This window comes from Balaenoptera acutorostrata, chromosome 3 (assembly GCF_949987535.1).
Source record: "Balaenoptera acutorostrata chromosome 3, mBalAcu1.1, whole genome shotgun sequence".
Taxonomy (NCBI): domain Eukaryota; kingdom Metazoa; phylum Chordata; class Mammalia; order Artiodactyla; family Balaenopteridae; genus Balaenoptera; species Balaenoptera acutorostrata.
Window position 1 is genome coordinate 17,737,248 of NC_080066.1, and position 13,106 is coordinate 17,750,353.

Consider the following 13,106-nt stretch of genomic DNA (forward strand, 5'->3'; position numbering starts at 1 on the left):
GGGTTAGAGCTGAGAAGATGTATCAAAAACAATCACTCTCTTCTTAAGGATTACCCTCTGGGTGAAGAGGAAAGAAAAGATGCTGATTTCCCCCAATTCCTTCTGTGCCAGATAAAATCATTACACAAGATTAGAAACCCAGAGGGTGGGAATTGCTTCCCTACCTGAAAAGTGACCTGAGTGGACGTCTGGCTTCCCACCTCCTCCTTGAGACAATTCGATTCCTCCCTCCTTCTCTCTGGGGCAGAGATGCTCTCCAGTCATACTCAGAAGCTGTCCCAGCTTCCTTCTAGCCCAGCAGACAGGGTTCTTAGAACATAAATTAAGCACTTCTACTGTAGTGAAGCACCTGGATACGTAAGAGATTTAGTAGGGGGGCTGGGGGTAGGGAGAGTATCGTGTGTCTTTCCGTAGGGTTGCTTATATCCACTCTCAGCTCTTCACTTTTGTATGCACACACAAGCGCACACACACTCACTGTTAGGAAGGGTTCTCTGGAGTTGTGCAGGCTGTCCGGAGTTGGCCCGCGTGCATTGTTTATAGCCATCAACATCCTCAGGGCTGTCCAACATATCTTCCTGGATTTTCTTCTGAGCACAGAGTAGGATTGCAATTCCTCGCCCTCCTAGCCAGGCGTGGGCCTGTGATCAGCTCTGGCAGGAAAGGGAATGGGGTGATACGCCTCCCTTCAAGGGGGAGCTTGAAAAGCCAGTGCGTGACTCGCATCCTTTTTCCTCAAGTTGCCACCTGGACTGGCTACTCTTTTAGCTGGCATTGTTCTATCAGACTGGGTCCTAGAGACGGCACAAGGCAGGAAACAGACGAGTGCATGGACAGAAAATATACCCTATTTTTTCACACTACTGAGATTTAAAGGACGTTTTTCACCCTAGCTTAACCTCGCCTCTATGGCTGAGATACTAACCTTGAAAATCCCCCAGACTTCTGAGAAACTCTTGTGTTTACACGGCCTGTCTTCGAGCAGAGTCCTAGAGATCAGCACTTTCTCTGTGTGCTTTCCCTGAGCACCGATGGAAGCCCGTCCTGCTAAGGCCAGCACAGACGCCTGCTGGTTTCCATATCTGCCAAGTGCTTCACAAAAGCTCCCAAAGCTCTTGACATCAGATCTGGGCTGCGCGTTTCTGCAAAGACAAAAGGTCACTTTAAGAGTCCAAGCCTTTTGCTTTTGAAACGAACTCTTGGTCTTTACCCCTTTCTTACCTGAACTCACTGTCTCATAAATTCAAACAAGATAACTAGCCCATCAGACATTAATAAAGACATAAGGCCGCCGACCCATTTTGGGAAATACACACTTAGTCATCCATTTCTCCACCTAACTATTCATCGGCCCCCACTTCCAGGAATTATTTCTGTCGAGAACAGCAGTTATTCGTCCTCCAGCTCCCAATCTTCCTTGGCTCAGCCATCTCTCAACCCATAATAAGGCAATCTGAAACACAAACTAACTCGGGGAAGTGGCCATCTCTGAGCACGTGTGTCGCTGCCTTGGTCTCTTCCACGAGCCCCTCTGCTGGGACTGCCCGGTCAGCACCCTCAGCTGCCGCCCTGGGATTCTCACCTTCCATCCGCACACAAATAATAAGGACCGAATCTCCAAATGCAGCTTTCTGCAAACTTTAGATTCATTAGCCTGAAGTTAAAAAAAAAAAAAATCAGTTGATAATATCAGAACCTACTCTCTCCCACAGGCCTAAAAGAAAAGAAACTTAAGTGGAAAAAAATACAGTGACGCTGAAATATTCAAATATGGGATTTACATGATAATGGGGGAATAAATTCCATTTTTCACCATTCTACCTGCAAATGATTACAGAGCAGTAGAATCATTGGTACAGCAAAAGCAAATCAGATTGAGATTAAACCTAGAAGTTCAAAAGATTGATGGAAATCTTTGGCTCATTTCCAAAACAAAGGCAGCAAGAGACACCTGAGTACACCCTGGGTAACTAGGCTTTCTTTCCAGCCTCCATCACCGAGCTTTTCTTCTCATGTCAAAGTCCTCTCTGCTGAGACAATCCGTAATGAGGGTTCGATTATGCCCCGTTGTCCTGAAGACACTTCTGTTTAGAAAAAGTGAGGCCTCTCTGGGTTAGGTGGCCCTTCTTTATGCTTCCCCAGTAGTCCCTGCATCTGGCTCGTGTGTGCTGTTCACGCTGCAGGGGGCCCATCTGACACCCTTATCTGACGGTGCATTCCTTCAGGGAGGGACCACGTCTGATTTCATTGCTGCATCCTTGGCAGTGAGCATCACGCCCGGCACAGAGCAGACACTCGCTGAATATTGAACGTCGAGGGCTTTTGAATGATGCCACTTTTGAGTATCCCAGACTCTCCGCTTCCAGGATAGGAGTCAGGGCAGAGCCAGGGTCCAGGACAGCAGTAAGGGGACAGCCGAGGTACCTTCACGAGCTCTTCTCCCAGGAAGGAGCAGGTCAGGCCTGAGAAGGAGAATTCTCCTGGCTCAGGCTTCTCACTACTTAGGGGACCATCAGGCCAAGTTATTGGGGGGAGGGTGGGGCCTTCTGCCTTCTCCAGGCACGTTGCCCTCCCACCACCTCAATGTGTTCATCAGCTTGTAGGGGTTGCATGGGGGCTTTACTATGCAGGCACAATCCATTAAATGGTTGCCCACTGGTGATTAACTCCTCACCAGCCCTCTCCCCTCCCCAGTTGGGGGTTGGGGCTGAAGGTGTCAGCCCTCTAATCATGCCTTGGTCCCTCTCACAAACAACCTTCATCCTGAAGTCATCTAGGGGTCCCCAGCCACAAGCCATCTCGATAGCGCACAAAATATACTCTTCCTCTTAAAAGCGAGCAGGACCCCGCAGGGCTCCCCTGGGTACTAAAGCCCCTCCATGTCCCCTGTTTCTTGTTTGTAGAAAAAGGCTGTAGTCTCCTAGGCCTTCCCTGAGCTCCAAAGAGCAGACTCGAGCAGTTACTAATTAGGGAAGTTGGGGAGCAGAAACAAAGGAAAAGCAGTCAAGCAAGAAAAGTAATGATAACTTAAACAATAGCTCAGTGATAAAACAGAGTCTTAGTTTCTCCTCAAGGGATATACATAAGAATCTGACATGTATCTTTCAGTTGTTCTGCAAGAACTAATATCTCCTCCCACCCCCAGGTGAAGAATGGTGACTACCTGCTGACCACAAGCACAGAGGAGACCCCAGACTGGTTGGAACCAGAAGGTTGATGATTAAGATGCCTGAAACATCACCCTGTCACCTCACCGCCAACCAATCAGAAGAAAGTCCACGAACTGCAACCCCAAATGTTGCCTTTAAAAACCCTTCCCTGAGAGCCATGGGGCAGTTCGGGTCTTTTGCACACAAGCTGCTTGTTCTCTTTGCTAGGTCCTGCAATAAACGCTACACTTTTCTTCGCCAAAACTGGGTGTCAGTAGATTGGCTTTGTGGGCAAGTGGACCCAAGTTCGGTTCAGTAGCACTCTGGAGATGCCAAAGATTTCAGGAATTATGACAGGAACGAGGGACACTCTTTTCTCCCTGATCCTGAACACTAATGCACTGACATCATTATTTGCTTTTGAACCCATTTTTCCATCTATTGTCTGTCTTTCCTACTAGAATGAAAGCTCATTAAGGTCCAGGACTCAATCCCAGGACTCAGATGTACTCAACAGACACCTGCTAGGTGAGGAAGTGAGTGAGTGAAAAAGCCTGAGGGTCACAGGTACACAACTGCTCAGAGCCACAGGCCTGGGTGTTTGGACTCTTCCTTCCAGGCTCTGCCTCTAACACCAGGAGGTCTGCAAACAGGAGTTCCAAGTCTCTTTCTCTGTAATCCAAGGAAACCGAAAGCCCTTTTTGAGAGCTGTGCTAGGACTGCCGTAAAACAAAGTACCAAAACTCAGTGATTTAAAACAACAGAAACTTATTCTCTCACACTCTGGAGCCTAGACGGCCGAAATCAAGTTGTCAACAGGACTGTGCTCCCTCTGAAGGCTCTAGAAAAGAATCTTTCCTAGACTCTTCCTGCTGATGCCAGCATCCTCAGTGCTCCCTGACTTCTACCTGCATCACTCCAATCTCTTCTCCGTCTTCACGTGGCCTTCTCCCCTGTGGATGTCTGTGTGTCTCTTCTTTTCTTCGTATGAGGACACCAGTCATTGGATTAGAGCCCATCCCATCATCCAATATGACCAGGATAACCTCATCTTAATGTGATTACATCTATAAATGTATCTAGTTCCAAATAAGGTTCCATTCACAGGTACTAGGGTTAGAACTTCAACATCTCTTTTGGGGGAAGAAATTCAAACCCCAAAGCATTGATTAGATTAGTCACGTGGTGCACATGGGAACTACTTTAAGAATCAACCAGTCCTTCCATCTTGGTCTTGAATTCAGGCTACACAGTGACTCCCGAGACACAGACAAAGGAGTCTCCACGTGGCATCTTTTTATCAAGAAGCTCATCAATCTCAAACATATGGAATTTTGGAAGAAACTGCAGTAGAGAGTTTCTGAAATCTTTATTAAGTGTCAGGGAAGAGGATAAACAGAATACAAAGCAAATATTTAGGTGATAGACATTAGTAAGGAACGGGAACCATCCTAGTGTTTCTAAGAAGACTAGGATTTGGGAATGGAGATAGGTCCAAACTTTTAATAGAAAAGTGAACAAGTTTAGTCTTAGCAGTGAAAATATGAACAAGTTTAGTCTTAGCAGTGAAAATATATTTACCAAGTGCACAAATTTCTGAAGAAGAAACGTGAGAAATGACCCCAGAAGCCCAGATTCAAATGGCTTTTCTCTACACAAAAAAACTAAAACTACTTCCCAGTAATGCCCAAACTACCAGATGGTAGTGGACAAATTCCATGAACAGATATTTTTTCTATATGATCCCAAATGTCCAACTGTCATGTGGTTGTCGTGGTCAGAAGTACAGTCCTGTTTCCCTTCCCCGCCCTGACTGCCGTAGGAGGGTCACGTGAACGTCACTAAGAGGACTGCTCAATTACCAGGAGAATTGTGAGTCTGCGGAAAAATCAGATTCAGCAGAGGGCGTGAAGTCCGTGATTACCAAATGGGAGTGTATTCCACTCCTAAGCCGACTGACAGCTTGATTTGGGCTCAGGAGAAGCAGTTACGAAGGAGGACATACCATCTCTCTCTGCGATTCATAGCACGAGAAGACCTTAAGAGAAGGGCATTTCATTTGGTTCAATACTGCACTCTCCCAAAATAAAGCACACTTCCACATGAAGTAACGCAGGCCTAATTTTTGCAAATAGACAAGCAGTGACTGACTAGAATACTACAAAATGAACCTCTGCAAAATTATGGGAGACAATCTCTCGTGCTCCTTCCAACTCTAAAAATTGTGTAAATTTGGAGATTTATTTCAGTCCCAGAAGATTTCAGATACACAGATATTTCACGTTCAGTGAAAAGAGAGATCAGAAAAGAGTAACATTATAAATGATACAGAAGGAAGTTAATCATGGACACAACACACAAAATGAGCATCTGGGACTCCACTTTGAAGCAAGTGTCTGAGGAAATCAGGAGTGGTTGTTTCATCTTCAGAGGCTGATCTGTCTGAACAGGAAGGACCAGGGCCATGGAGACATTTCAGAGAGTGGCCCTAGGACAGGCTATCAGAAAAATCAAGTCATCCTCCGTCTAAAAGAGCCTTAAGAAGCTGTACTTTCGTCAGTAATTTGTATTTTGTAGCGCTGGTTCTAAAACTGAGGACAAGGGTGCTAGGTGGGGTGGAGAGAGCATTTTGGAATTAACCTGAGAGTCTTTCTAAATTACATGTCCTTTCATATAACTGACCAAAAAATGTTTTCTTTTGTTCTCTAATCAAAGAAATAAAAAAATAAGACAACAGTGAAATATTCTCTTCCTTCTCAAATTTTTCAAGGATTATTGACAAAGATATAGGCAGTATAAATCAATGCACACTATTTTGGACTCCAGTTTGGCAATATATCAAGAACTTTGAAAGGTTCTTTTTCTTTGACCATATAATTCCATTTTATGGAGTTTGTCCCAACAAAATAGTTTGAAATATGCACCCTGGTTTAGCTATTCATCTTATCATTACTTGTAATGATGATAATTATATACTCCATATGCCAAATAAATGGAGCAACATATAAAAAAATTAAATTAAAAGTAAGAAATAAATTACATGTACTTTGGGAGAAGCTGAGGGGAGGCTGGTGGGAGAGGGGTGATCAGGCAGGGGGGTGTTTGAAAAGGTTCCTCAGGTGACTCTAATCGTCTTACCGGTTTCAGAATCATTTTTACAGAAAATAGAATAAAAAGAATTTTCCTTCATTTCAATCTATTTTGTTAATGATTTTTCCTCCAAAGTTGGCTTCACTTCTCACATGGCCATACTTTCCTTCTGCGGAGTAGGCTGTTAAGGAAATCGCTGTAACAATTTACTCAGTAAAACTGTCTTAGCCAAGTCTAAAAGGTTCTTTTTATTTCTCAATTTCAAAAACTCTATTAATTTGCGGTGATAAAAATCTTTCTCATCTTGAGAGTTCAGTGAAAAAAAAAATTCAAGAAATATATGATTGCCAAAAACTGTGGTAAATTCCCTTTTGTGTTGCTGCACAAGTAGGAATTTACCCCAACCAGACCTCCCATGCTTAGGGACTTTCCTCAAACCCCTTGACTTTTTAAGATTATGAAACATGCTTTGGGTACAACCCTCTCAGGGTCCACACCCTCCCTCTCCAGGAAGAGACAGAACATCTGTTCTTCAGCTCTCTGGGAAAGTATATTTAATTACTGGATGCTTTCCTTTTCAAAATGGTGCTGGCTTTTTTCTTCCCTCTTTTTTTTTTTAAGCCTCTGGGACACAAACAAAACAAAATAATCCCTTCAATGTTTAAATCAGATAATAGCATGCGCATCAACAAAAATAACAGCTAATAGCATAAAATCGGGTCTTCTAGACCTGCAGAGAATCAAGAGTCAGGATCAGGCATGGCTCCTCTCAGCATCCATGAAATACATTTACCTCAGGAGACTTCTAGAAGCAAGGGTGTGCTGAAAACGGAACAGTGAGGAAGCAAAGGAAGATGATGGGATTTTGCAAATTTGAGGAACCCACAACGTTCAGCTTGGGTGTCTCAATCCTGGCACTATCTACCAGAAAAATGCACACGTGCATGTGCACACGTGTGTGTGTGTGTGTGAGAGAGAGAGAGAGTGAGAGAGAGAAGAGATACATTGGAAGAGATGGAAGCAAACCAAACATGTGAGTCTTCTTCCTGAGAAAACGACATCTTCCACATCATGGTACGAAAGACTGAAAAATGAGAAGCAAGGATTTCACTGGATTCAATCTTTAAAAAAAAAAAAAAGTTTAAGTGTGATCCTGGCATCATTCACATTTAAACACCAACCAGGGACCAATATTGCCAGCCTTTGTAAGAATTTTGTTATTCCAGATTTGTAATTTTCCTACTGTCGTCTTTTTTTAAGGCCTGTTTTTCTAAAAACCAGCAAAAGCTAGCCAAAAAGAAGTTTGCTTTTGTTTTAGCAAGAGCAGAAGAGGAATAATGGAAACACTCTCCAGTTTCAATTCAGTTCAATGGTTATTTTTTGAACCACTTCTAAGCCAGAGTCCCTGCCCTCATGAAGTGGACATTTATCGGAGAGTACGCAATCAAAGACACAGTAGTTCAGTTGGGAGGGGCAGATCAGGGAAGATTCCCAGAGAAGTGATGTTCAAACATGGTTCCCAAGCTCTCAGAATTTCCAGGGGCGCCTCTGACACTATGCATGCCTGGATCTCTCTCTCTCTCTCTCTGGATCTTTGGAATCAGCATCTTTAAGAGAGGATTGTCTGTTCAAGTTTTCCCCAGGAAAAATGGAAGCAGTAGTCTGACCCTGGGTTCCGAGAGGAGAAGAACAGTGAAGAACATCTAGGAGGCTGGAGATGAGATGAGCACGTTGAAGGGAGAGCTGAGAACCGGATGGGCGTGCTTGGCACTCAGGGAGCAACTCGGGCTTAGCTGGCTGATCAAACTGGAGAATGGAAACGGCCAGATCAGGAAGGGTTTTGTGTATACTGTCTAGGGGGGTGGACTTCACCCCGGGACAATACATTTGGATGAATGGGAGCACAGGAGAGGGGGTCAGGGGTCTGGGGACTGCGGGAATAAAGCTGAGAGGTGTCAGGAGCCATACCAGATCCACGCCCCTATCAGGGGCTCTAAGCAACCAGGAACCAGTTCCGCTGCCTTTGTTGCACTGTTTATCCCCCAGCTCTTCCCTTCCGTCTACACCCCACAAAATTCACCATTGGGGAAAAGAGATGAGGTGGAAACATCCATGCGGTTTAGGATCGACTGGTCCACCTCCCCTTTCTCATGTGCACAAACAGAAATGTACACAGCTTCACCCAAGGAGAAAGGATGCAGCCCTCCATCATTTCCACCAAACCTCTCTAGGCTGCCCAGTGTGACTTCTTTCTCTACTTAAGGCTACTTAAGATGCTCCTTTTAGCTGATCTCACTTGTAAATACATATCATGGTTGGTTTGAGTCTCTCCCTCTGACGCTGGTGATTGGCTCTAAAACCCGCCATAGGATGATACACATCCTGTCCTCCTGGTCACATGACCAGGTTCTCAGGGTGCGAATCTCCTCCCTGGCTTCATTAGAGAGTAGTGATGTCTGTCGTAAGCCTCTGAGTGGAAACAGCAAGGAGGAACGGATCTATCACAGAGGTCGGGTCGAGTCTTTGTCTTCAAGTGAGAGCCGGCCTTACCTGTCCCCACAGGTACATCAATGCAGCTTAACTGGCAAAACTGGAAATCAGGAGCAGACGTCAGTGGGAAGATTTAATGAAAATATTTAGTGGTAACAGGTCAAGAGGTGGATCTTTTAAATCCACACATTCTTCCCCTAGCCTCTGTTTAAGTAAATATACTTGTGCTAATAAGAAGGGAGGTTTCCCTAAGCAGAGGAAATGAGAGATGAGAGGAAAATAACCCCTCGACAGTAGAGATTTTTATCTTTATCAGTAACCACATAGAAAATAAACTGTCCTGGGGAGGATTAGGGCATCCCTCCTTCATCCAGTGGGTCTGTAAACAGCACTATTGCTGAAAGCATCACCCAGTGTGGAGAATCTCAGCTTAACATAACTGCAGACATTTTCCAGCAGGCCACTGCCTTGTCCACACGGCTGCCCATAGCTGTTTCGATGTTCTCGACTTTAATAAGCCTTCATACATTGCTGTGGGGAAAGCTGGGGGGCGAAGATGAAGAGGAGTTACCAGAGAATAACTGACCCCAAACTTTGTTTTCTACTCTGAGTCTGACCCAGACAAATGATTTGAACCCCAAATCAAAAGAAAATCCAGAAATCTCCATCTCCCCTACTCAGAAATTGTTTCTCTTAAAGCTCTGTCAATATGTTGGAAAGAATATTCAGAGGTTGAAACTATCTAATAAAAGTCATTATCAAGATCCAGAAATTAATTTTGGTGAAAGGAAGATTTAACACAACAAATGATTTTGCAGAGTATGTAGAAGTGTCTTTGCATTAGATTCTTGCTTGGGAAAGAAAAATAAAATCCTTAAAAATGAATTGAGTTACCATTCTAATGTTGTGGTTTAATATGTTGAATGAAGCCAAGATCCAGATTAAAAGGAAAGCAATTTAAAACACAAATCTAAAAGATGAGCTCATAACTGAACTTTCTAAAAAAAGAGAAAACCTTTCACAAATAGAGCCATCCCAGTTTTGAGCTATTCTTCCCAGGAGAGGGAAAGAAAAATAGAGCAATAAACAGAAACAGAGAGATACCGGGGGGAGAGGGAAGCCAGAATATTCTGTTTTCCGTGGACAGATAGCTCTTCTGTGTCTCACACGCCACCTGAACCCAAATGCTGAATGTATAAGTGAGACAGAATAATAACCCTTTCCTTGGGTGTTTGACATAGTCTAAAGCTTGTGACTGTGGATTCAGAAACATCTATCTTCTGCATCCATCACCTGTCTGGTCTGCCTTAGACTACAGTCTTGGGTGGAACTAATAGCTCTAGTCATGCGAGATGATGTCTCCAGGGGAAGGAGGTGAGAACACAGAAATATTAAGACACCATCAGAGAAACGACTCAAAAGCCAGCAGCTGACACTCTTTAGTCTCATCGACAGACAGAGACTGCATAATTTTAAAAGTGAACTATGAAAGAAGTTAAGGGCTTGCTTGAGGCAAATGTTGGCAGGTATCACAACCAGACCGCTTAGGGTACTACTAAGATTCCAGTGGACGTTGAGTTTGTGGTCGAGAAGGCAAGAGGATTCCTCAGGACCCAGAGTTCAGCTTTTCCTAGTCTGGTGTCATACCCAAGCAGGGCATGAAAACTGATTTTTATAGAGTCCAAGGCACTGACAGTATATAAAGTTTTATAATCTGATTTTGACAACACAGTCCTTGCTGTGTAAATTCTCATCCTGCTGAGAATGCAGAATGGAAGACACTGAACGTGAGGGGAAAGTCTAGACCTGCTCAGGGACAAGGGGTTAAAAAGTTGATACGGTAATTACTTAGGCAGTAAGCTTAAAAAATTCAATATCAAAATCAGGTCTGGTTCGAAAGAGATAACCCAGGGTGCTAGGGAGGCCAGAGGGGCAGGCGAGTGGCAATTGCCTCGCCTCCAACATTTCAGTGCTGTGGGATCTTGCTAAGTTTTCTTATGAAATCAAAGAAAGGACAGATTTCCGTGAGCTGCCCCTTCATGCTGTCCTTACAGCAAACATTCTGCAACATCAAGGTAATCATCTTCCTTTTTTGGCTCAAAAAGCAGATTAAGTACATGCGACTGAAATAAAAAAATTCAACTTCACTAATGACCACGCCCCAAAAGATCTGCTGATGTAAATAAGTAAGCAAAGTATTAATTCTGACTCGGCACAATGATCAACCCCCCCCCCAAATAATGTATCTGCTGATATAAATAAATAAATGAGGTATTAATTCTGACTCTGCACTTGACACATTCTGCGTTAACACTGCTTTAGGCTTTTTTTATTCATAATTATTCAAAATCATCCAGAGAGGCATAGAATGATTTCTATGGCAATTTCATGGTCCTGACTTCAAAGAAGTCATTATTTTCTGAGATTCACCCAACAGTAAGAATGACAAAATCACAGAACTGCTTATTTCTAGTGCTCTGCTTGGCAGGTGACCCAGATGGGTGACTCTGTGACACGGACGAGAACTTCATTTTGGATATTGAGACCTGGCTCAGGGCCCCAGCTCCATCCCCTATTTTCAGTGAGGCATACTTTTGACTTGTTTTATTTCTATCCCCTTTAAAACCATATCCCGTCGTTTCTCTTCTGAAATTCTTCAACTTTTGCCATTAAGCATTTTTACTGGGCTCACTAGAATCATGCTTTTATGAAACATTGATATGCTAAAGAATACAATTTCAAGCTACCTAACCATTGCGTAAATACGGCCTGGAAGGAGATAATGTAGTGATTCACGTACAGTTATGAAAGAGAATGCCTAATGCAAAGCAGAGTGCTAGATGGCCTGTTTTTATGAAATCAATATTTGTGCATAATTTAAACAAAAAATGTACTACAAAGTTTATCATGAATAATTAGTTATTCCCTTCCCCACACCTCTTTCCACTGGGTCCTACTGCCCAGTGGCAAGAGCTTCAGTTTTTAGCTGATTTTGATACTTGCTTCCATTTTTCTAAATACTATGATTAAATTCACACCTGGTGTATCAGTTCCCTATTAAAACAGGGGAGGATTTAACTCTTTATACCAATAAATACACACACACACACACACACACACAGAGTCTCCGTTCCCCACCATCCTCCCATAACATTATATAATAACTCTGTTACTCTGTGCAATTATGGTTTCCAGCTGAATCACACAGTGAACTGTGACATTTCCTTTTTTCGTATAATTTCTTTTTCAGTTCATAGTTGCCTCAGTTTGGTTTGTTTGATTGGTTTTCTATGCCCCATCACTCAATCATTCTTTGATAGAGATGGGGTCTCCTAACACGGCCACACGCGTCATAAATTCTAACCCTTTTTTGATTCACGTCCCTGGAGTCTTCTCTCTCCTGCTCTAATCTGTTCTGGTTTCACTCTGCACGGCTGCAGTTTCGTGCCTTCTCTTCATCGTCAACCCGGGAACTTCTTTTTCCTCTCTTTTGCACCTGATGCACAGTTTCCTGATCGTCTATCTTTCTCTTTACTCTTTTGTCTTCCTAGAACAATCTTCTAGTGGCTTCTATAGAAAAGACACAGGGACGGTCACTATTTGAGACTTTAATATGTCTTTAAAAATCCTCACTTTCATTTGCTAATCTGACTTGCTCAAGAATTTCAGGTTGGAAAACATTTCCTTTACAATTTTAAAGGCATTGTTAATACTGTTTTTCCAGCTTCCACTACTGTTACTAAGAAGTCTGGTGCAATTCTAAAATTCAATCTTTTTGTGTGTGTGTGTGTGTGTGTGTGTTTGGTTTTGTGTTTTTTTTAATCTATAGAAGCTTCTGAGGTTTTCTCTTTATTCCTATTGTTCTAGAATTTCATAATGAATCTTGGGTGCTTTGTTTTGTCTGATCTTTTTTTTTTTGGTTTTAGCTTATTATTTTGGAATCTTAGTGTAGAAACTCATGTCCTTCAGTTTTAAAATTTTTTCTTGAATCATATCTTTGATAATTTTCTCCCATCTTTCTTCTCTGTTTCTCTTTCTGGAATTCTTATCAATTAGATATTTTACTTACTGGATCAAACTTCTACTTTTCTTATCTTTTTCTCCTTTTATAAGGATAAAAGTCATCTTCATTCTTCCACTTTTTGAACAATTTTCAACTTTTTGCCTTTCTATTAAATATTTTATTTTATTTTTACTATTGTTTAATTTCTAAAAGTTCTTCCTAGTTTTCCCATTGTATACTGTTCTTATTTCATAAATGCAGTATCTTCCTTCTCGATCTGAAGATAATAATTATTGGGGCATTGTTTTGTTTTGTTTTAGTTTTCTTTTCTTCCTCACATTGCTGTTTTTTTCATATTTTTTTCTTTCTTTTGG

General features: G+C 42.6%; 1 long non-coding RNA gene across 2 annotated transcripts in view; it reads right to left on the minus strand.

The window, feature by feature from the left end:
• Positions 1–1,020: 1,020 nt before the first annotated feature.
• The window catches only part of LOC130707697 (uncharacterized), a 57,750-nt gene continuing 45,664 nt past the window's right edge, over positions 1,021–13,106 (minus strand). For both annotated transcript variants that reach the window (XR_009007715.1, XR_009007714.1), the window contains exons 3-4: positions 1,583–1,654; positions 1,021–1,142 (exon numbers count right to left, since the gene is read on the minus strand). This is a non-coding gene — a long non-coding RNA (uncharacterized LOC130707697). The remainder of the gene's footprint in view (positions 1,143–1,582; positions 1,655–13,106) is intronic.